We start from the raw sequence: 25206 nt of genomic DNA, 5'->3' as shown, positions 1-25206 counted from the left end.
TGCACAAAAGTTTTTTAATTTTATGAGCCAATTTACCTAGTTTTTCCTTTGTTGCTTATACTTTTGGTGTCATATTAAGAAATCATTACCTAACCCATTGTCAACCAACTCTATAATTTTATAGTTTCAGCTCACACATCACAGCAACCCCTGCCCTCCATCTGTGGCTTCATTTTCCATGGTCTCAGGTACCATTCAGTCAACCACAATCTGAAAATACTAAATGGAAAATTTCAGAACTAATTTATACAATTTTAAATTTCATGCTATTCTTTTTAAAATATATATATTTTATTGATCTTTTACAGAGAGGAAGAGAGAGGGATAGAGAGTTAGAAACATCGATGAGAGAGAAACATCAATCAGCTGCCTCTTGCACACCCCCCAAGGTACATGCCCTTGACCGGAATCGAACCTGGGACCTTTCAGTCCGCAGGCCGACGCTCTATCCACTGAGCCAAACCGGTTTCAGCTAAATTTCATGCTATTCTGAGTAGTGTGATAAAATCTTGCTACTTTCTGCTTAGCAGAGATGTAGATCATCCCTTTGTCTAGCATATGCATGCTGTATACACTCCCCACCCATTAGTCACTTTTAGCTATCTTAGTTATCAGATTGATTGCCCCAGTATTACAGGGCTTGTGTTCAAGTAACCTTTATTTTACTTAAGAATGACCTCCAAACTTTCACAACTTTTCTTTTTATTACAGTATGTTGTTATAATTGTTCTATTTTATTAGTTATTGTTGTTAATCTCTTACTGTGACTAATTTAAAAATTAAACTTTATCATAGGTATGTATGTACAGAAAAAGAAACATAATATATATAGGGTTGGGTACTACCTGTGGTTTCAGGCATCCATGGAGGGGTGTGTGTCTTGGAATGTATAGCCCACAGATAAGGGGAGACTACTGTATATCTAAGATCCATTTTGAGTTAGTTTTTGTACCCTCCGTAAGGTGGATGTAAGAATTCATTCTTTAGCATGTGGATACCCAGTTGTCCCAGACTTGTACCAGCGGGAAATGGGCTGTGGAAGTTGTCCAGTCTCACTTCCCAGTGCCACTGAGCTGTGGCCATGGAAGATGAAGAACAAGAAAGAGCCTTCCTGAGTGTGGCGCCAAGAACCACAGAAATTCGTGGCAAAGGGTATTCATCCTTGAGAGCAGAACCAGAATGTAATCATAGAACTTCCATTGACAGGCAAAGGATCTTCACAACAACCACCCGGGAAGACGCTATTATTTAAGGACCTGGACTGCTATGAGACTCACATTTTTTCACTGAACTTGGGTTCTAATGCAATGTCTCTACCTATGGAGAAGCACTCAGGAATTACTGTTATGGGGAAGAGTGGAGGGATTCACAGACAATGATGGCAGGTAACATTTTATAGTGTGCTAGGCACCTTGCACTGTCTTAATTCACACAGTGAATTAAAAAACCTACTCCCTTAGGTTTGTACTATTATAATGTTAATCTACAGATGGGGACACTAAGATGGGGTCAAGTAACTTTGTCAAGGTTACACAATAAATAAGTCTTGGAACCAGAATTTAAAAATGTGGGACCTAATTCCAAAGTGGTCACTCTTAATTCTATCAAATTTGAGAGTCACAGAAATCTGTTGGGCACGATAAAAGATATACAGACTCTGAAGGTGACACAAGGCATACACACAAATAACTTCAGGGCAAGGGAGTGTGTAATCTAATAAAGAAGGCATAGATATGTTTCAACCTACCAGAATACAGTAGATTACTATCACTAACTTTTAACCTTGTTAGGGACTTTTTTTATTTATCAGTTTCCATTACACCATCTGGCTCACAGTAGGTGCTCAATTAATATTTGTTGAGTGAATGAAGAATGAATGCCAGAGTTTTGTAATATTAGTCTAAGGTCCTTGAGCGAGTGTGCCAAATTTGACCTCACACCTCCAGAGTCTAGTGCATTTAGCACTCAACAAATGGTCCTTGAACTAAAGTGAGAGAAAACCGCACTGTGGTTTTACTCTAAGGCTGCTCATTGTTCTCAGTTTGCTTATCTTTACAATGGAAGGTGTCCCCCTTCCTAACTATACAGACCTTGTGAAGGATTGGGTTTTTCAAAAGATTCTTACCTGCTTTAACCTCTTGTGAGCTTAGGTTGTATTCACCAGGTGAACTTGGAATCTCAGGTTTCTATTCACTGTCTTTTCCACATATATGGCCAGTTCCCCTGGTGAGTTTGCTAACTGACATTGGATCCCTTCCCCACATATTTAGTTATACTGCTAATCATCTGCACCTTTCTCTGCTGTAGTTATTGAAAAACCATATCGATTTCATTTACTAAACCTGCATGTGAGCAAGATCCAGAATTGTGGGGGTATAGCGGCGACTGAGAAAGCCACGTTTCTTGCTCTCTGTGGCCCATAAAAATGTTTCTATGTGTTTTAAAAACTGGATAATAGGAATGCAATGGTAAAACAAAACAAAAGACATTTCTGCTCCTTATCCTCACAAGGAACAAAGCGATTTAAAAAAAAAAAATGGCACTCGAGTATGTCTTTCCAATGGAGGCTGGAGAGAACCACAAATAAATATCTTACTTTTGCTGGTCACAACCGAACTATGCCTTCAGTTATTTTCTGGAGATCCAGATTTCCAGTCAATTCCCTCTGTATCTACAAAAGAGAAAGGGGGAGGGGGAATGTATTTTGGTTAAAAAAAAAACAAAAAAACAACCCACAACATCAGGCAAGACAGGCAAACAAAACGTAGTGAGTTAGAGATCATGAGATCTATTTTAATGAAAAAAGCAGTTTTAAAACTGTAATTGACAACACTAGGGTAACAACAGAATGATAACCAACCCGCGAGGGGGGAGGTGCATTGGGCGCCAAGGTAGCTTCCCCACTTTCACAAGAGCCTGCTGAGCTTCCTGGGGCTCTACTTGCTGAGCTACCCGGGGCTCTATTCGCCTCAAAGGCACTACAAATAGATAAACTTTTACCTAGACTCTCCCACCACACCTAGCATGGAGCTGCTGCTTCTAGGGTGTGGGCAATCCAGTGAAGGAAGGAGTCTAGTCGCCTGTATGACAACAATGACAATTTTTTTTTTAATGGCGCTACATTTCTAATAAGAAAAACCACCAGCTGTGAAAAGTGGAGCTAACTCTGTCGCTCTCGGACCGCGGCACCTCTCGGGAACATTTGTCTCTGCAGCACCCGTCGGGGCCCAGGGTCCCCTGGAAGTGGCTGCCCTTGGGCGGAGAATTCCTTTTGGTTCTGAAGTTCGGGGCGAGCCGTGGCGAGCCGGCAGCCTCCCTGAGCGCGGGGCCGGCGAGCTTCTCCGGGAGGTGCAAAAGTCGGCTCTGGCCGGAGCTCCCGGGCTGTTTGGTTTTGTCCGCGTACGGCCCCTGCCCTCTCCCTCCCGGCAAAAGGCCAAGGGGTTTTGACCCACCATTGCCCAGGCGGAGTTCACGCTTAACAATCGCGCAGCGAGGCGAGAGCAGCGAATAAACGCGGAATCAGAGAGAGAGAAAAAAATGTTCTCGGCTGCGCGCGTCGGCCGCCCCGGGGGGCACTCTTCCTTCCCGAAGACCCCTCCACCCTCGCCGTGGCCACACCCATCGTTTCTGCCGGGGAGTTGGGAAACGGAGGCGTGAAAATGGAGGGGGTGGGTAAGGCAACGTGCGCCCGTGACACTCGAGGGCAAGGTGGCCCTAGAGGCCACGCGCGGGGCGCGGAGGCCGCCGGAGACCGGGAGGCGGGGCGGGGGGAGGAGGTGCGCGGGGGTCCGGGCCGCGGAGGTTCTGGGGAAGCGGGAGGGGCCGCACCTGAGGAATCCGCCTCCGGCCGCGGTGGCCGCCGCCTCGCTCCGCCCCGGGGAACTGAGCGCGCGACCTGCGCGCCTGCCCGAGAGACGCCAGCCACCGGCGGCGCTAGCACCTCGGCGGAGGGCGGCCTGGGCGAGCGGAGGCGCAGCGCTGGGACCCGGACTGGGGGTGGGGAGACGATCCCCGGCCGAGGCGAGGGCCACCCCCTGGTCCTCTGCCCTCGCGCCACTCCAGGGCCAGGTGAGCGGCTGCGGGGACGCGGGGCGCGGGCCGGGCGGCGGGAGGTGAGAGGTCGCCGGCCGGGCGCGAGCGCACGCCTCTGCGGGGCCGGAGCTGCCCGGTGGCGGGCTGGGGACCCTGCCTGCGCGGGGCAGCGCGGCGGCGGACTGGTTCTGGAGCGGAGGGCTGGGAAGGCGGAGCGGGGCTGGGAGCGCGAGCATGTGTGTGTGTCTGGCGAGGGTAGGCGCCGGTGCCGTCCGGACCCGAACCCGTGCTCCCCGCCGCCTCGCGCCAGCTCCGGAGAGGACCCAGCCCGGGCGGTCCGCGCCCTGAGGCCGAAGGCCTGTCACCCCAGCCCTCCTCGCGCCTTTGTGGCGGGAGCGAGGAAGCCCGAGCGTGGGACAGGGAGGCTGCAGCGCGGCGGGCAGCGCGGAGCGGAGGTGGCGAGGGGCGCGCCCCGCCCGGCCGGGCCCCGGAGCTCCAGGGGTGGTGAGGGGCTCCCGGGGGCTAGCGGGCGGCCGGCAGGGCGGCGCGGTGACGGGGAGAGGATGCAGAGAGCTCAGCTGGGGGAAGTTGAGCGCGTCCAGCGGCGGCCGGGCGTTTGCTCGCGCCCCTGGGTCTCTCTGCTCCGCACTAAATGTCACTTCGTCACGAGCGCGCGCGTGTCTTCCGGCCATCGCGTCCGCGCCCCGGTGAGTGGCGAAGGACCACTCTCTCGCTCCCGTTCCGCGGGAGACACAAAGGGCTGTGTTGACAGCTGACCCTGACACAAGTCGACAGCGAAGTGAGGTGTGTGCCCTGGCCGGCCGAGGGTGTCACCATGAGGCGGTTTGGCTGAAGTAAATCAATTCCCCTCAGTCGCTCTTCTGAGCCCCGTGCAAGGAGATGCTGGGTAGATTCCGTTCGTGGGCTTTTCTCGGTTCAACTGAGCCCACGTCAGCACCAGAACCGGTGCATCTGCACGGGAGCTGCCCTGAGGCGGACGGACCCTGGAGAAACTCGCCATCACGTTCCTTTCCTCTTAGGGACGTGACTGCTTCAAGGTCTTTGCGCACCCCACCCAGCCCTCTGTCCCCTGTCGACAGGATAGAAACCAAATTTTAGTTTCTACTTTTCACACCTTTAGAATCGCCCTCCCCCCCCAAAACTGGGAACTCCTACAGAAATCTCTTTTTAAAACCCAGCCATTTAAATATGGGGAAGAGGTTTTCCGCACAAGGTTTTTGAATGAAATGGCCCCTCTACACATGCTCTTATTATACTTTAAATCCTGGGATTCTGCTTGGAATTTTGTGACTGTGTTGGTTCTTTTTCTTGTTGAATATATCACTGTGGTTTTACAAATGGCAATACTGGAAACTTATTTAAAGGAGAACATTTAAGAATAATTGTTTTATTGAAAATATTTAGTAATAGAATTGTACGCATGTGTTTAAAGGGAAATTTTTAATTAGTGTACATTGAAAAGTAATATGCATAGAGTAAAAATTTCTAACTGTGTAAAGTAAGCTCTCTCTCTCCCCCACCCCACACTCCCAATGCCCTACTCCTCCTCCCCAGAGGTCACTGTTGTCAATTTCTTGTATATCCTTCCATAAGCTTCCTATTAAAATGGAATTTACATTATGGAACTAAAAGGAGAAAGGAACTGAATGTAAGTAAAGAATGAATTATATATCAATGGTGATAGCTATTAATTTGATATTCACTCATGATGACATTAGAACCTTTTATTTGGCCTAGGGAAGACTTATTACAGCTGAAGACCAGTTAGAGTACTAAAATTCTTAGAGCAAGTATCCATTAGAAAGCAGAACTGTTAAGCTGTTATCCCACCTGCACGCCCATCACCAGTGGTTTTTATAGCCTTTGTTGACTTTTTTTCTCCACTTTGGAACTCTTTATGAAGTAGAGAATGAGAACGATAAGTTTATTTTGTCTAGTGCCATATATATCTGAAGACATTGGAAGGACACATGCATACTTTTGTTAACATGACAATATAAAAATTTTAATGGTAAGAGAGAAATATGAAGGCCAAGTTTAAGACATTTGTTCGCATCTTCTAGTTGCAAGTCTGGGTTTGCTCTAGCTAAATGAAGTCACTTTCTTAGAAATGCTTTTGTCTCCCCCTCGATTAAAGGAATTGAACTATGGGGCTTCTAAGTGTCCTTCTAACTCCAAACTTCTGTGATTAAAAAGTTTCTCTAGGTGTCCTAAGACTGCCTATAGATAACCCTGTTGGACCTGTGGAGTGACAAAATAAATTCCTGAACGGCAGATTCATAAAGAGGAAGTTATAGATGTTTAATCTACATTCCTGCTCTTTTGATATTGATATTATTGGAGAACAGCTGCTTTGCTTTCCCACACAATGTCTGTTTTTTACTGAAAGAATTCAAACCTTGGGCTGAATGGGCCTCAGTGCATCACCTTGTATGGCTAAGGAGAGTGAATTTTCTTCACAGCTCAGGGTATCATTTTGGGGCAAATTACTCTTCCCAGCATCTTACTTTTCTTTTTTTATTAAAGTGGTAGTAAAGTTCATGTATCTACTTCAAAGGGACTTGATATGACTTAATTAGTAATTCTCAAAGGTATTTAGAAAACGAATATCCCTTATAGCTAAGATATTTTAGCTGCTTTTATACTTATTCACTTAGAGTTAATGTTATTTTAGAGATTAGAAAAGTAGAAAACTTTTCTAATCTCTAAAATATCTGCAACCTCTGGAGTAATGATTCCTGGATGGGCACAGGGAGCTGAGGAGTCATTGCAAGGTCATGACAGTAAAAAAAAATTAGCTTATTTTAGTCATTGTGTATGATCTCAATTAAGGGATTTCAAAAGAATGCTGTAAGTGGTGATTGCAAATATCATTGATGTTAAGATCTCATACTTTATTTTTTTATTTTTTATTTTTTCAATTTTTTATTAAGGTATTATATGTGTACATATCTTACCATTGCCCCCCCCAAGATCTCATACTTTAAATCTTATGTAATTATTAAGTATTGTGTAATTATTTTGAATAAGTCTGTAATGTAAATAAATTATAGTGAAGTTTTAGAAATTGTTATTACAACTAGAAATTGTTTAGAACTGAAATAGATTTGTAGGGGTACTTAGAGTAATCTTGATTGACAAAATTGACAGAAACAAAATAAAGTACTAATAGTGAAATTCTTCTAAAATGGAATAGTTTTTATTTTCCAGTTTTCTTCCTAGTCTTGCCATATGAACATACATTTTTACAGATGTCTTATCATATTGCAGATACATTTTTACACTGATTTTTCATAAACATATTGCTATAATTCACTTCCTATTATTTGTAATTAGTTTGTCATAATTTATTAGCCCTTCCTCTATTTTGAGATTCCCCCCTCCCAGTATTTAAAATATATATAATGCACATCCTCATGAATGTAACTTTTTTCTTATTCTTTTAAAAAAAACTTCCTTAGGATTGTTCCCCTGGAGAGTCAGTATGGTGTAGTTGTAATTGGGTGGGCATTAAAATAAAGGTTCAGGGTCCAAAACCTAGCTCCATCACTTATTGGCAATACTAGGCAAGTAATTTATGTTCTCAGAGCTTTCTAACCTGTAAAATGGGTATAGTAATAACTCTCTATAAAGTTGTTCAAATAAAAAGCTGCAATACATGACAACACATATACCATATTTTCCGGTGTATAAGACGACTTTTTAACCCAGGAAAATCTTCTATACGCCCAGTCGTCTTATACGCCGGAAAATATGGTACTAGTAAACGTTAGCTCTTATTTTTATTAGGAATTTTTCTGATAATCACCAAGTTACTTTCCAAAAGGATTATATAAATTTATACCTCATTAACAATCTGTGTGTGTGCTTGTTACTTTAAAACATTTATATTATTGTGACTGATTTGCGTAGCCAGTGTAAAACTGTATCCCTTTGTTTTGAGTTGTGTTTCTTTGGTCTTGCGAGAAGTGCGAGGAACTTTTTTTCAGCTGTATTGCTACAGTTTTCAACATGGGTTGGTAGATGCTTCATCACCTCAGTCATTTTGAACTAATCTATAAGATGGGCAGACAGGACAGTTCGGTTACAGAATCACATTTTCTAATCGATTCTTTCAAATAATTATAGTTTTGTGTTCTCCGTCTATAGTAATTTTTGTTAATTATTATTTTTTAATCTTAGAAAAGTAGCCGTTAAAATGAATAAAGAATGTATAACAATTCTATTTAAGTGGAGATGAAACCGTCTTTTTTTTCTTTTGAAGGGCTGATTTATAATTAGCATGATTGTGATCACAATCACGTGGATTTTTACCAGGAATGCTTCTCAAAACTTGTGGGGAAATCAGAGAAAAAGTTGCATGATTCCTGATCATGTTATCTTTTGGCTACAAATGAATAATGAAGTTATGCCCTCTGACTTGCGTTCTTATATAGTCAAGGTAATTTAGACTACACAAAAGCATGCCCTTGTAGCTTCTGGAGTTCCAGCAGCCCTGATACTTCTGGCAAACACACACCCAACATGGATAACAGCAGCTCTTTGTGCTGCTGAGCCCCAGGAGGGCTCCCTATTGTGTACTCTTCCTTCCCTCCCATTCTTGACTGACTGGCGATAGCAACTCCTCCAAGTCCAGATGTGAAGCTCCCACAGAGACTCCTCTCTTCTACCCAACTCTGTATTTACCCCTGCTACCCACCCCGTGAGCATATTTGCTTTTGACTTACATTATATAGAGACTTCACTATCTTTTCAAGGTTGTGGTTTCGGATTTTATTTTTTAATCTTTTTTCTATGTCGGATGAATGTCCCTATAGTAGAGACTATAGGCATGATTAGGATAGATTAACATGTAATCAGCACTTGATAAATGTTCCTTGCTGTGAACCATACATCATGTGGTCTTCTCTGTTACTGGGCATGGTTCTACTTTCATGGGACCAGTCTGGAGAAGCAAGCTCCAGTTGTGTCTTGGATTGCCTATATTACAAGGTTAGGCGTTAGGAAACCTGTTCGTTCTGGCTCTTTTAGCTTCTTGTGTGTGTAGGGGAGGTTCTTGACTCCTATACCTTACTTTTCTTCTGTAAAATGGGATTAACAATTACTGCTCTATTTATCAACCTTCAGCACAGGATTGTTGTGAAAATAAAGTGAAATAATAAATGTGGACATGTTTTGGAAATTTTATATTATGTTGTCAAAATTATACATTGTCACTACACTTCCAGGAGTGTCCATATTCTTGAGAAAATCTCATCTCATTTGGAGCTGTACTTGGAGTTTGGGATTAGATAAAAATTATTGAGGCCCAATCCAACCTGTTCAATCAGAAACTTCGGGGTTGGGGGCTACAGGTCTACATTTTAAAAATATATATATTTTATTGATTTTTTACAGAGAGGAAGAGAGAGGGATAGAGCGTTAGAAACATCGATCAGCTGCCTCTTGCACACCCCCTACTGGGGATGTGCCCGCAACCAAGGTACATGCCCTTGACCGGAATCGAACCTGGGACCCTTGAGTCCGCAGGCCGACGCTCTATCCACTGAGCCAAACTGGTTTCGGCAGGTCTACATTTTAACAGCCCTTCTGATGCTGAACCGCTGCTTGAGAGGGTAGGAAATAACAACCACTAAAAAAGTATTCTTCTGCTAGTTGAATATTAGTTATAAAATAATCCAGACATAGCACAGCATCACTTTTGAATGCTAAGTATGAAATGAAAGTTAACTATTATTAGCTGCTGTTTGTCTTTTTTTTTTAATATGTATATTTTTTATTTCAGAGAGGAAGGGAGAGGGAGAGAGAGATAAAAACATCAATGATGAGAGAAAATCATTGATTAGCTGCCTTCTGAAGCCCCCTACTGGGGATTTTGCCCACAACCCAGGCATGTGTCCTGAGCAGGAATCGAACCCTTCTGGTTCATAGGTCGATGCTCAACCACTGAGCTACACTGGCCAGGCTGCTGTTTGTCTTTTAATCTCTCAAAATTTAATTCAGAGTAGGAATTATAAACTGTGTTGCTTGTAGAGGCCAAGCAGGTATTCTGAGTGAGTGAAGCAGGAACCCTGTATAAAAATAAGGGATGATAAGTTCTGGTGGACAAGAAATTCTGAAGGTGGCAGATTTCTAAGGCTCCACTGATTTATGCCCGATGGTAGTGTGGGTCACTGTTGCCAGATTACTTGATTTTGCAACTGGAGCTGGAAATTTGTATTTTTATATGGATTTAAATGTTGACAATAAATTTTAAAGAAAACATATGGGCCCAATAAAGCAAATCTGCCTTACATGGGTGAGAATATTTGCATTTGAATGAGTATGACAAACAAAACAACCTTGTTCAATATCCTATATAATAAAAGCCCAGTGACCATTATGGCATAACGACCAGAATGACCAACGACCAGATGACCAGCAGGTAGCTATGATGAGCACTGACCCAGACTTTGCTGTCAGCGCCCTTACAGCCCCAAATCCCATTCACCCACATGCCAGACCCTGACAGCAAGGAGGCAGGAGCCCAATTCCTCATGGAATCGGCTGTTGGTCAGCTTGCTGTCTGCACCCTGACAGCCCAGATTCCATTCACCCGCACCCCGGACCCTGATAGGAGGGAGGAGGGAGCCAGATATCTGGATACCTGAATTCTCTTTCAATGTGCACAAATTCGTGCACCATGCCACTAGTTATTAATAAAGAAACACATATTAATAAAGAAATGCGTTTTTCAAATTTCAGGTTATAATGATTCAATCCTATATAATAAAAGCCTAATATGCAAATTGTCCCCTCGACCGGGAGTTTGACCAGGAGTTCGACCACTTGCTATGACATGCGCTGACCACCAGGGGGTGGCGCGGAACATGGCGGGCGTTGGCAACATGGTGCTGGCAGCAGTGGAGGTGCTGCTGGCCCCGATAGGCCCCAATAAGAGCAGGACCGAGGCAGGATGGTGGAGCAGGTGAGCAGGTGGCACTAGGCCAAGGCAGGTGCAAGCAGGGCCCGATTGCCCCACCAATCGACCCACAGATGGCAACCAATGGTGGCAGCGGGGGGTGGAACTGCCGCCCAGCTCCCAGGTGCTGAGGGAGCCGGGCGGAGGCCTGATGACTCAGGTGAAGGGTGGCTCACGGGGGCCCAGGTGCTTCCCAGGGCCCAGAGGTCAGCTGGGACCTGCCCTTCCATGCCAGATGCTCATGCTTTGATCACTGCCTAGACCTAGGGACTGCACCCGTGCACAAATTTCATGCACTGGGCCTCTACTAGATTGATAATATCTAGCGTTGGCAACGGGGTAAAGAAGTGGTTATTGTTATACACTATAGAATGAAGGCAAATAATTACAACTTTTCTGGAGATCTATTTGGCATCAGTTATCAAAACTTTAAATATCTGTACCTGCCCTGTTCAATGTGGTAGTCCCTTGCTACATGTGCTATTTAATTTAACTTTATATACAACTAAAGATTCAGTTTCTCAGTTGCACTAGTCATATGTCAAGTGCTCAGTAGCTGCGTGTGGCTGGTGGCTACTATATTGGACTGTGAAGACACAGAACATTTCCATCATTGGAGAAAGTCCTATTGGACAGCACTGGTCTAAGCTCTTTGACACAGAAATTTCTCTTCTAAGAATTTGTTAGGAAGAAATAATTAGACAAAGCACAAGGGCATATAATGAAAACATCACCTGGAACATTATTTATAAGAGTAAAAGAATTACAAAGAAGCTAAATATCATGTGTGTGTTTTTTTAAAATTAGGTTGTAGTAAATAACCATGACATATTGTTAAGTGAAAATATCCTTACTGTAGAGTCATTTTATTTATTTGAGTAGATAGCTTAGGTACTAGAGAACAGGAGAACAATTTTTCTCTCTGACAGATACATATAAGTATGACAAAGCTTTCCCTTTTTAGCCTACAGCTGTTCTCATATAGAATAAAAGGTTGATTTTCACCAAACAATGAGCAGAGGCACGTGAAAGTCCTAAAAGGGGATGTCGAAAGTGAGATCGTAGTTGAGATTTTCTACAAGGTGTCACTCAGTGACACCTGAGTGAAGACCTGAGGGCTGCAAGGGACCTGAACCATTGGAAGTTTAGAGGAAGAGCATTCTTGGCCGTTGTGAGGGGGGTAACTAGGAGGCCAATCCCACAGTTGAAGAGCAGAGGCAAGTGACAGAGTGAGTGGGGGATTAGGTCAGAGAGGTAATCTAGATCTTTTGACTTCAAAATTCTTTGTTCTCTCTAGTATACCACACTCTTCAAATTCTTTGGTTAATCAGTTTGTAAATAGATCAGACATCTTTAAATTCACTGTTTTTCAGTGTGATCTTTCAACACCTGCCTTATTTGCTTGGGGTGCTTGTTAAATGCGGATTATTGGTCTCTTGATCTGCTGAATAAGAGTTTCTGGGGTAGGACCCTGGATTGTGCATTTTAACAATCTTCCCAGGTGATTTTATGAACACAAAAGTCTTAGAAATACTCCTTAGGTTTATAATTTTGTAAACTTAGTTTTTATAGAGCAGGTGTACCTAAAATTGCCTGTAGAAGTCACAATGTGAAGAGAAGATACTAGTATAATTGGTGTAATGTCTCATTTCTTTCTTACATTTTAAATTTATTAAATTGACACTAGTTATAGTAAGTTTATGTATATACCTCTATTAGCATATTCAGGGAACTATAAGACTATTACCATAATTCTTAGCCACATCAGAGGATTGGGGAATCTTTTCACTTGAGAGTTCTGTCTCTCCCTCATCCAGTCTGTTCTGTTTTTTGGAAAGAACAACTTTAAATTTATTTTATCATGTTTTCTTTTCTTCTCTCTCTTTTTATCTCTCTCTTTTTTTTCTTCTTCCTCTTCCCTTCTTCTTCAAATCTAACCATTCTAAATGAAACACCATTAACTCTTTGGTGGCCATTCTTTTATGTGTTTCTATGCAGATTTACTAGTATATATACCGGTAGTCACCAACACAATTTTACATAATGGGATCGTATTACGTTTTTTATAAAACTGTAATCACATCTTTTAAAAAATGTAGGGAGCCTAAATTTCCTCTTTATCCTCCGTTGTCGTGTCAACAATGTGGCCTATCTGCTATTTATTTTGTTATAACTTTTTTCCATGATCATGAAACTTGTATATATTATGTAATTTTAGGATCTTATATACACTTTCACATGTATGTATATATATAAAATCACATTTATTTTTCACTTAATACTTAATAAAACACAAGGGGTATACCTCTCAGTAAATTGGTATAGCTCTTATTTATTCTTCTTAATGACTACATAATATTCTGTAGTATACATATTCCACAGTTAAATCACTATTACTTTAACAAAGCGCATTTATTTTAACTAACCAAGAAAACAGAGCTATATATATTAAAAAATGGACGTATCTGATAATGTAATTTAAAAACATTTTTTGTAAAGCAAAAAAGAGCTATAAACAAATACAATAGATAAATGATAGAGTGGGGGGTAATCTCTACATATGCAGAAAAAAAAATTATAATTTCTGGTGTATAAGGAACTCCTAATAAAGTAATATGAAATATTTTATAAAACATAATTTTAGTCCTGCCAGGTAGCTCAGATGGTTGGAGCATCATCCCATACACCAAAAGTTTGTGAGTTTGATTCCCACCCAGTCAGGGCATATACCTAGGTTGTGAGTTTGATCCCTGGCTGGGGCAGGTAAACAACAACAGGGGGGGTCATTTGGTCATTTTGGGGGAAAAGGAGACATATGTAAAACTTTAGGCAATAAAAAAGTAAAAACAACAACAAAACACCCAAACCCCATAATTTAAAAATATTTTGCAAACGATATGGCTAGGTCATTCACTGAAGCACAATTCCAAATGGTCACAAAAAATGCTTAGCCTCCTTATTAGTTGTTTGGAAATGCAAATTTAAAAAATAAGCTATCACTTGATGTTAATATAGAACTTTAATGCATATTAAATTTTCCAAAACTAGTTTGTTTATTAAAGTTATATTAAAGCTACAAAACATAATTATTCCCCAAGGTTTCTGGTTTGCCCAGAGAAGTTGAGGGAGATTGACTTTTACTCCCTTTCAGACTCAGCTCACATGACAAAGGGTGAGAACGGAGCTTAGAAATTTAAATTTTGATATCAGTTGCATGCCATTTTTTAATTCAAAAACACTTCCTTCCATTTGAAACCAGAGATTGTTGAATTTTAGAGCTGTAGATCAATCCACCTTGAGAGGAAAACAATGCGCCACAGGGTTTACTTGACTTCTCAAGGTCACTCAGCTAGTCCTGCATGCTTTTCTGGTTTACCATGTTGTTCGTCAGTCTAATATCTTCAATTGCAGCTAGTACAGAGAAATAATATTTTAATAATTTTTCATTTTCAAAAAAAGTATTAAATATACAACATTTAGAGAAACTATTTGTTCTGTATTTTGTTTAGATTTTAAGTAGAAATAACATACGAAAACAATATATAAAATCAGAGAAGAAACATCACTGACAATCAGTCCTGTTACCCTTACAAGAGGAGCTGTTTCCCCAATTTTGCTTTGAGTATTTATCTATATGCTTTAATTTTACATAATAGTAATGTTTCTCTAATTTTTCCAAAATCTTTGGTAACTTTGACTTTTAGGCCTTTTAATAATGCTGTTCTGCTCCACTCACCCTTTTCTTTCTTTTGACTTTTTAAAAATGCATGCCATTTTTAAGCCTTGAACTTTGCTTCACCTGAGTCTCCAACCTTAATGGGATGCCTTCAATAGCTACCATTTGCCTACATCAGCATATTCCAGAGGGTGTCACCCTAAACATTAGTAACCTGGTATAATGCTGTCAGCTGTATGGAATAGAAAAAAAATTAGAAATTTTAAACAGTAACGAATGAATTATATCCCCAAACTGTCTGAGGGGAATGGGAGAGCACAATTCTTGAGTTAATTCAGGTGTCACCAAGGACCCAAGTTCTTTTAGTCATTCTCTGCCATCCTCAGCTTGTTGGTGTTTGTCTTTCATCTTGTCTATTCATCCCAACATGTCAGCACTCCCAAGCCTCACAAAGTTTTGACTAGAGTCAGAAAAAGGTTATTTTTATTTAGGCCAAACAGTTTTGTGTTTTTTGTTCTTTTGCTGCAGAAAGCTTATATTGTTTCATTTGGTCCAATGCATGGGAGAAGACTTTAGGGTGGTTAAAAGAATGGCTAGTAGTTTTGGGAAGAGGCTCAGGTAAAAGCCAGCACCAGGAGAATGCAGAGGGGCCTCTCAAAGGCCTCTGGGCTCCAAGGACTCCTAGTCGTGCTTGAGGGTGAGCCTTTCAAAGAGATACTCATCCAGCCCAGCCTGGGGGGCAGGTCAGCCTGAGGATGTTAGTCAGGTGTCGCCCATCTTCTTGATGAGTTTCACCTCCTCACCCAGGAAGTGGTTCTCCAGGAAGTCACAGAGATTAGGGTCTGCATGGATAGAACCCAGAGCATGCAGCTCCAAAAGGGCCTGGTGGTGGCTTCCATGGCATCCTGAGTTTTGCCCGACTCACCTTGGGAAGGCTTCAGCATGTCCTGGAAGGGAATGCAGCCACCTCGCTTGTTTTACAACTTTAAGAGATGCTCAGCTAGCGCCCTCATGCTTCTTTTCCACCATCTTGCGGAAGAAGTGGCCCGCGTCCTCAAGAGCCACATCTTCACTGTGGAAACAGAACCCCAGAGAGAGGTAGGTGGAGGAGGCCTGCAGATGCAAGTTGGCCAAGGCGATTGACCGCAGCCTCCAACTCGGTGGAATAATTCTGACGAATTTGGGAGCCCATGGTTGTTCAGCAATAAGGAGTTAAGGTAGAAAAAACCCGGTGTGTTGGCTGGTCCCGAAGGTGGTTGTGAAGGTGGTTGTGAAGGTGGTGACTGGATAAGACACAGGAGAGTGGCCGGAGGCTGGAAGAAGGGGCGTCCCTGGGTCTGTTCCGTCCCAACACTGTTGAAGCAAGAGGCAGATCCGGGACCACCGAGGGCACTGCCAGGCTAAACCGTTTTTATTTTTATTTTTAAAATATATTTTATTGATTTTTTTACAGAGAGGAAGGGAGAGGGATAGAGAGTTAGAAACATCGATGAGAGAGAAACCTCGATCAGCTACCTCCTGCACATCCCCCACTGGGGATGTGCCTGCAACCAAGGTACATGCCCTTGACCGGAATCGAACCTGGGACCCTTCAGTCCGCAGGCCGACGCTCTATCCACCGAGCCAAACTGGTCAGGGCTAAACAGTTTTTAGATGTCCCAAATGTCTGGCCAGAATTGAACACACTGGCATAAGCTGGTCACTGACAAGAAAAATGGATATACCATGAGTGGTGTAGAATAATCAAGGTCCACTCTCTTAAGTAAACACGCAAAAGCTCTGGAGTTATTACTATTGAAGAAAAAAGGAAATGGCTGCATTAGGCAGCCAGCAGTGTGTGTCATGAAATCCAGTTTCCTCAGTTCCCTTCAAGACTCTTCATAATCTGACCTTAGGATAATCTAGTACAAAACCTCTATTCTAAACAAGCCAACCAGTTGTCTCTTCTGCCTATATATCCTGCTCATGTGCATTTCTATCTATGGCTCGGCTCCTGTTTCTCTTAGAAATATCTTCATATTTTCTAGAGCTGGCTGTGGCTATTTAAATTTAATTTAATTAAAGTTAAATAAATTAAAAATTCAGTTCCTCGGATAAACTGATTGCATTTCAAGAGCTTAATGGCCACATGTGGCCAATCATTAAGACTGTATAGACTCCATAGGCATAGAATATTTCTACCATTGCACAAAGTTCTGTTGAGCAACATTGCGCTAGAGACTCTTGCAAATTATACTATTATTTAACACAGTTTTTGACAAACTATGGGCCACTTAGAATCTATTGGAAATGCTATTTAAATGCAGATTTTGAGCCCTAGGAGTAGGCCCCAGACCATTTTCATGCCCCCCAAAATTGAAGAACCACTGCTTTGAGGTCTAGTTTATTTCCTTTATGGAAATACACTAAATACTGGAGTTTTCATTAATTTTTCCTCTAAACTTCTATAGCACTTATAGTTTATATCACTTTTAGAATTTTATTTTAGAAATCTGTACTTTCTAATTAGTTCAGAAAGCATTTTTTTCTGAATATTAGAGTATAAGCCCCTTGAGAGGAGGTACTATAGCATTTTATAGTCTGTACTTTCTAAAATGTCTAATAGAATGTTGAGTACATACTAAATACAAAGTATTGACTGATCAATTACATTTGACAGAATTGACAGTCTATATTTAGTTGGCAGTTCTTTGAAAAATTATAATACTGTGTACAAAATTGGAGATGGAAGATGGATGATGGTTAAGGGTATTCCCACAATATTTTTCCTCAATTTTATTTGTTGGAAAGAAACCTGAAAATTCTGGTTAGATTGCTAACAAATGTTACATAAAAATGTTCCCTATAATGTTTTGATTTGCAGCATTTTAAAAATGGCTATTTTATTTCATTTTTTATTGAATTTATTGGGGTGAGATTGGTTAATAAAATTATATAGGTTTCAGGTACTTGGCCTGCTTCCAAATCTTGGCTATTGTAAATAATGTTGCAATGAACATAGGGGTACATACTTTCTTTGGAATTAGTGTTTTGGGTTTTTATGGATATATTCCCAGAAGTGGAATTGCTGGGTCATAAGGGAGTTCCATTTTTAATTTTTTGAGGTAGCTCCATATTGCTTTCCACTGCATTTCCACCAGCAAGGATTCCTTTTCTTCACATCCTCACCAACACTTGTTTGTTGATTTATTGATGATAGCCCTCTAACAGGTGTGACGTGATATCTCATTGTGTTTTAATTTGCATTTTTCTGATAATTAGTGACCTTGAGCATCTTCTCATATGTCTATTAGCCATCTGTATGTCCTCTTCAGAGAAGTCTATTTAGGTCCTTTGCCCATTTTTTAATGGGATTGTTTTTTTTTTGTGTGTGTGTGTGTTCTTTTATAAGTTATTTATAAATTTTGGATATTAACCCCTTGTTAGATGTATCATTGGTGAATATGTTCTCCCATTCAGTATGTTGTCTTATTTTGTTGATGATTTTCTTTGCTGTGTAAAAACTTTTTAGTTTGCCGTAGCTGGTTTGGCTCAGTGGATAGAGCGTCAGCCTGCGGTCTGAAGGGTCCCGGGTTCGATTCTGGTCAAGGGCACATGCCCAGGTTTTGGGCTTGATCCCCAGTATGGGGCATGCAGGAGGCAGCCATTCAGTGATTCTCCCTTATCATTGATGTTTCTATCTATCTCTCCCTCTCTTTTCCTCTCTGAAATCAATAAAAAATATATTTTAAAAAGTTACCAAAAAAAAAAAAGAGAGAGAGAATAAACCTCATTTAAAAAAATAACTTTTTAGTTTGATGTAGTCCCATTTGTTTATTTTTTCTTTTGTTTCCCTCACCCAAGGCGATATATTGGAAAAAATATATCACATAATTTTACAAATTGTATTGAGAAATGTCCAGGAGTCTACTGCCTGTGTTTTCTTTCACGAGTTTTATGGTTTTGAGTCTAATATTTAAGTCTTTAATCCATTTTGAGTTTATTTTTGTATATGGTGTAAGAAGGATGTCTAGTTTCTTTTTTTTTCATGTATTTGTCCAGTTTTCCCAACACCATTTATTGAATAGACTATCTTTACCCCATTGTATTGTTTGTCTCCTATGTCAGATATTAATTGACATAAAGGTGTGGGTTTATTGCTGGACTCTGTTCTATTCCATTGATCTATACGTCTGTTTTTATGCCAGAGTTATGCTGTTTTGATTACGATGACCTTGTAGTATAGTTTGAGTCCTCCAACTTTGTTTTTCTTTCTCAGGATTGCTGTGGTTCCATATAAGGTTTTGGAATATTTGTCCTAATTCTGTGAAATATGCCATTGGTATCTTGATAGGAATTGCACTGAATCTATAGATTGCTTTGGGTAGTATGGATATTTTAGGGATATTAATTCTTCCTATCCATGAACAGGTATATGCTTTGACTTATTTGTATCTTCTTCAGTTTCTTTCTTCAGTGTCTTATAATTTTTTGAGTACAGGTCTTTTACCTCCTTGGTTAAATTTATTCCTAGGTATTATTTTTTGTACAATTGATTTTTTAGTTTCCCTTTCATTATTGGTGAATAGAAATGAAACTAATTTCTGGATATTTGTTTTGATTCTGCTACATTACTGAATTCATTTACTAGTTCTAGTGAATTTTTGGTAGAACCTTTAGGGCCTCTATATATAGTATAATGTCATCTGCAAATAGTGACAGTTTTACTTCTTCCTTTCCAATTTGGATGCCTTTTATTTCTTATTCTTGTCTGATTGTTGGGTCGAAGACTTCCTGTACTATGTTGAATAAGAGTGGTGAAAGCGGACATCCCTGTCTTGTTCCTGATCTTACGGGAAATGCTTGTAGTTTTTGCCCACTGAGTATTAGCTGTGAGTTGTCACATATGCCCTTTGTTACATTTGAGGTATGCTCCCTCTATTCCCACTTTGCTGCGACTTTGTATAAAAAAATGGATGCTGGATTTTATAAAAATATTTTTCTGCATCTATTGATATGATCATATAGTTTTATCATATTTTCATTTTGCTTATGTGGTGTATAATGTTTATTGATTTTTGGACATACCCAGAATAAATTCCACTTGTTCATGGTGCATGATCTTTTTAATGTATTGCTGGACCTGGTTTGCTAATATTTTTTGAGGATTTTAACATCTATGTTCATCAGAGATACTGGCCTATCATTTTCTTTTTCTTTAGTGTCTTTATCTGGAATTAGGTTAGATGGCTATTTTAAAAGTGCTCTGATTTCTTGATTCTCTTGTAGAACATAAACTAATCAAATCTCTGGAGCCTTAGCTGATAGAGAAACTTCCTGTTGCAACCTAACTCCCCACATGAATAAGGGTTTATCTCCAGCTAGCTGTTCTACCTACTTTGATGATTTAATAATCACTTGAGAACTGCTGGAGCAGGAGATTAAGGTCTTGGTAATAGTAATATTAGTAGTAATGGTAATATGAGCATCAGCATCTCACTTCGGACTAATGTAAGGAATGTTTCTCTTACATTCTCTTTCACATAATTTTACAAATTGTATCATTCAATGGGTTGATGTGAAAACCAACAACTACTTTCTTTGGCAGCCTTATCCTATATAATAAAACCCTAATATGCAAATTGACCAAACAGCAGAATGACTGGTGGAACGACCGATCGCTATGACATGCACTGACCACCAGGAGGCAGATGCTCAATGGGGGCAGTTCCTGCGTTGAGCATCTGCCCCCCAAGAGGGAGGCGACCTGCCGCGGTGATCGGGGTGCGGTGCCAGCCAGCGGGCAGCACCAGGCCGCCAGCCAAGGCAGGTGCCAGCAGGGGCCCCCTTATCGCCCCACCCGCAGGTCGCCCCACAGATGGCTCTGATCTCTGGCCAGGCCTAGGGACCCTACCCTATATATTGGGAACAGTCTCTTAGATTTAAAAATTAAAACCTGGCAAGGCTTCTCTAACACTGAAAAAACAGGATGTTGCAGCTATGACATACATGGACTCTGGCTTGCACATTTTGTGGTCAGCCCTGATTCTGACACTTATAACTGTGTGACAAAGCCAATTACTTAACTTCCCTGTGCTTCAGTTTTTCCACCCATAAGATGGGGAAAATGGTACTACTGCCTCAGAAGGATCATGTTAAGTACTACTTTTTATAATCAGGGCAAAAAAATGTAGCTGCCCATACAACAGCAAGATGCATTTCACCTGTATGAAAAGTATGGTCACTGGTGCATGCAGTGTCTCAGATTGCGAGAGGAATGTCCAACTGCCGGTTTAGGCCTGACGTCCCCCAAGGGGTCCCAGATTGCGAGAGGACACAGGCCAGGGTGAAGGACCGCTTTCCCCCCCTCCCCCCCAAAACGAATTTTGTGCACTGGGCCTCTAGTTACCTTATAATACAAAATCAATCTAATTCATTATTTAAGAAATAAAATCTCTATTGAACAAATAACTATTTTTCTCTGAGGCTCTTGACATGTATTTTTACTCTAAGACAGTTGATTCATAATTTGATTTCAGAACAGTCACATTTTTGAGATAATGGATCAGTGCACCAAACACATGCCAAGTATAAAATAGACCCTCAGGAAATGTTAGATCTTTTTCCTCATCAGACTTGCTGAATAACAGTCTTCAGACTTCACCAAAGAGTAGCAATTAGTATTAAAATTTTGTCTCCCGACTAATAATACTAAGTTCTTCTTTTTTAAGGAAAATTGGACCATGGAAAAATCACATTTCATCCCCTTGTTTATATTAGTGGAACAAGCTAATGCTAGTATTAGAATGTTTCATAGTATTCTTAGCCAAAAGATGTATGAGGAATTGGTTGATATTGGTATGCATTAAATGGACCATTTTCACATCTGTTTGAAGCTCTGTTGAAGGCTGGAAGTGTGTTGGGTTATGGCATTTCAGATATTCTAAATGCTTGAGGTTTTTGCCATCATAAAGACTCATGAGTCACTGGTATGCGTTATCTCAACTTCTGCCTCCAGAGCAGAAGCTGTGATGGAACCGTGTAATAGTACATGGCATAGCTGCATATCTGGAATTTTAGAGCGAGTGTGTATATATGTCAGAAAATGTGTGTACGTACAAAACATAACCTTTAGTAAACATCAACTATAAAGGTCTTTATGACTCATATGTGCTTCTTTGCCTGGTCCTTTCCTGCTATTTAATACTTTAATTTATAGCTGGAATTAATAATTTAATCCAATCGCTTAATAAAAATTAATATACACTATTTTAGGCATTGTACACACATTATTTCTTTTTTTTAAAATATATTTTATTGATTTTTTACAGAGAGGAAGAGAGGGATAGAGAGTTAGAAACATCGATGAGAGAAACATCGATCAGCTGCCTCTTGCACACCCCCTACTGGGGATGTGCCCGCAACCATGGTACATGCCCTTGACCAGAATCGAACCTGGGACCCTTGAGTCCGCAGGCCGACGCTCTATCCACTGAGCCAAACCGGTTTCGGCTACACACATTATTTCTAATGCTCACAACATCCTTGTAAAGTAGGCATTATGATTCTCTTTTTATAGCTAAGAAAAATAAGCCTCTGAAAAGTTTAAGTAAATTTCGCAAGAGCCCACAAGTAATAAGTGGAAAAGTCAGAATTCAAACCTACAGGCTGGATGATTCCAAAGTCTTTGTTCTTTCCTTTGTGTCAGACTCTTGGGTACATGTCTTGTAACTCAATTGGATTGTAAGATCTGAATGTCAAGAATCGTATCTTATTCGTTATATTATCCAGCAAGATAACTTGTGGCAAATGTTGCTGCTCTTGCTGAAGATGGTATAGATAGGTACTTTGTCTTTTTCGCTCCCTATCTCCACACCTAGAACAAGTGCATAGTTGCCCTTCAATAAGTATTTTTCAATGAATGAATGAATTACCTCTGTACCTGTAGGGGCCTGTTAGCTTTCTACCATGCCTGTGGAATCCATCCTTAACCTGGGCCAAACTTCTTTCAGACCTAAACCACTGACTCCAGGGGTGCTGGGAGAAGGAAGGGTAGATGGAACTACATAAGCTTATCACCTCTACTGGAGATACCAAGATGAGGCCCAGGTCCTTTGGAAGCTAGGTCAATAACATTATCTTTTGAATAAAGGATGTTAACAGGGAAAATAAATCCCGAACAATTCTGTAGCAGAGATGAAAGGAGATGCATTTCTTTCCTTCTTTTCGAGTTTTACTAATGGATGTTTTTGTAATCCTTCATGCATTTTCAGGATATCATCAAATTTACTTACTTACAAATTTACTTGTATAATTTAGGTAATGTGGACTTGACATTTACCAATATATATATATATATATATATATATATATATATATATATATATATATATCTTAGTTAATAAAAATTACTGAAATGCTATATATTTCTAGGATAATACTGTAGAGTGAGGTAGAACCATAGAATTGATCTTCTGGAAAACATGTTTTGATAAATGTAACGAATTTCTTGTACTGTGTAAATGCTACAGTTCATTTTGTTCATTAGATTTTAAATTGATAAGACTTTCAAAATCAAAACAGTGTGGGCTTACTTTAGATACTGTTACATGAGAAATTACCAGACTTCTGTATGGTGTTTACCCTTGGGAAGCTAAAGTTCATGTATTGCAAACAGACACCATAATTCTATCCTAGAGTAAAGTTTGTGTTTAACCTGCACTGATTTTTTAAAAGTCTTTGAAGTGGTAATGGGCAACTGCAATTATAATATCAAACTGCTTTTCAGTTTTCATTTGGGTAAAAAGTAATTATTGTATCAAATACATTTGTCACTTTTTAGAAATCATTTTTCTTTTTATAGTTTTCCTACTGAGCAAGAAGTTTATATCCAGTAGAGATAATAGAATTCTCCATTGGGCAGAAAATTAATAAAAGTCAACTTAAGTCTTTATCAAGTACCTATAATTGGAATGGTGCTGTGGAGAAAGAGAAAGGAAAATAAAGAACTGTCCCTGATGTTGGGGAAGCCTATAATCTAGTTAAAACACAGTTATGTGCTTGTGATTTTGTAGATTTAGATCTAATTTTATTTAAACACTGTTCCTCAAATCATTACTAATGTAGTAAAAGATACCTATAATATGTAAGGATGTCATTTGTTCTCTGACCATATACCAAAACTATAAAAGAATTCAATTGAACTGATATCTAATGGAGACTTAATGTCCATTCCATTTTTTAAAATTTTTATTTTATTGTTTAAAGTATTACACATAGTAGTATCCATTTCATTTTTTAATCTAGAAGATACTTTTAACTTTGTTCATGAGGCACTGAATGTAAAATTTGAAACAGTGCTGGAGATGTTAAGGAAATCATGGTGTGAGCCTTAGGTTTGTTAGTAACACTTCATGTACAGTAAGATATCTATAAATAAAACAAGAAAAATTGTGGCAAGTGTATTTGGAGAGAGGTGTATGGATTTCATCACATTTAATTCAGATTCCTCTTTTGTGTCTTAGAGCAGAGATTAATTCTAGTAAATAAGCTCCTTTTGAGACATTCTTTATGTGGTAAATTTAAGGTATAAGAAAATATAATTTACACAGAAAATTAATGAAAGCTTATTTTGACCTGGTGTGTTTAAAGCACATTTACAGTCATATGAGAGTACTTAATTTAATACATTACTCTCTTACTAATGTATATAGATTATATTAGGAAATAACAAACATTTGAAGCATAGATCATAAAGCATTTTCTTATAAATACAATTTACTCTTTAGACATTTGGATTCTCATCAATTTTTCCTCAGTGAAAGCTATGTACACTCTGACTTGGCCCTTGATATCTTTCTCATTATGTATAATAATAAAAATAAGACTAATTAGTGACATACTTGTCATAAATACATTGTCTTTTTATAGTTTTCTTCTTTAATTTAATAGAATTAAATTTTTTACCTGAATTGTGAACCATTAGAGAAAGGAAAATAACAAGTTAAGGAAAGAAAAATAAAAAGAATAAAGGTCTGAAGGATAACTACAACTCAGTACTTCTACAATAATATTTTAGCTTTGAAGTCTGTTACTTCTTTATCCTAGGTCTTAATAAAGAACCAAGATCATAATTTAGTCTGCTAAATTCTAACTCATTACATTTATGTAATTTATTATTGTTGATATAGTTTTTGTTTGTATCTTATTTAAAAGCTGTTCTTTAAATTACGTGCATGAGAAGTCTCTTCTGAGTTGACTTTTGTTAATAAAATTCTATTTTGACCTGTTTAGAGACGTTTCCGTTAACTCTTATATTTAGTTAAACCATTAGCATATAAATCCTATTGCAATAATGTATAAATAAAACTGACTGATTAAAAATAATTGTGTAGTCACAATTTTCTCTCTCCTAAGAATTAGAGATTTAAATCTCTGAAAACACTAATGTGTGTGGGATGGTTATGATAGTCCAGCTGCCTTTGTGTGTGTTTCATTCAAATGTAAATTTATCTTAGAGACTCTAAAGATGAGCTCA

The 25206-nt window shown here is 39.8% G+C and overlaps 1 protein-coding gene across 2 annotated transcripts in view; it reads left to right on the top strand.

Moving 5' to 3' along the window:
- The first annotated feature begins 3941 nt into the window (after positions 1–3941).
- Positions 3942–25206, top strand: part of GREB1L (GREB1 like retinoic acid receptor coactivator) — a 220129-nt gene continuing 198864 nt past the window's right edge. For both annotated transcript variants that reach the window (XM_079784210.1, XM_079784212.1), the window contains exon 1: positions 3942–4068. The gene's annotated coding sequence lies outside the window, so the exon portion shown is untranslated. The remainder of the gene's footprint in view (positions 4069–25206) is intronic.

Source organism: Cnephaeus nilssonii, assembly GCF_951640355.1.
Source record: "Cnephaeus nilssonii genome assembly, chromosome: 11".
NCBI lineage: Eukaryota > Metazoa > Chordata > Mammalia > Chiroptera > Vespertilionidae > Cnephaeus > Cnephaeus nilssonii.
This window is presented reverse-complemented; position numbering and strand designations above follow the sequence as displayed.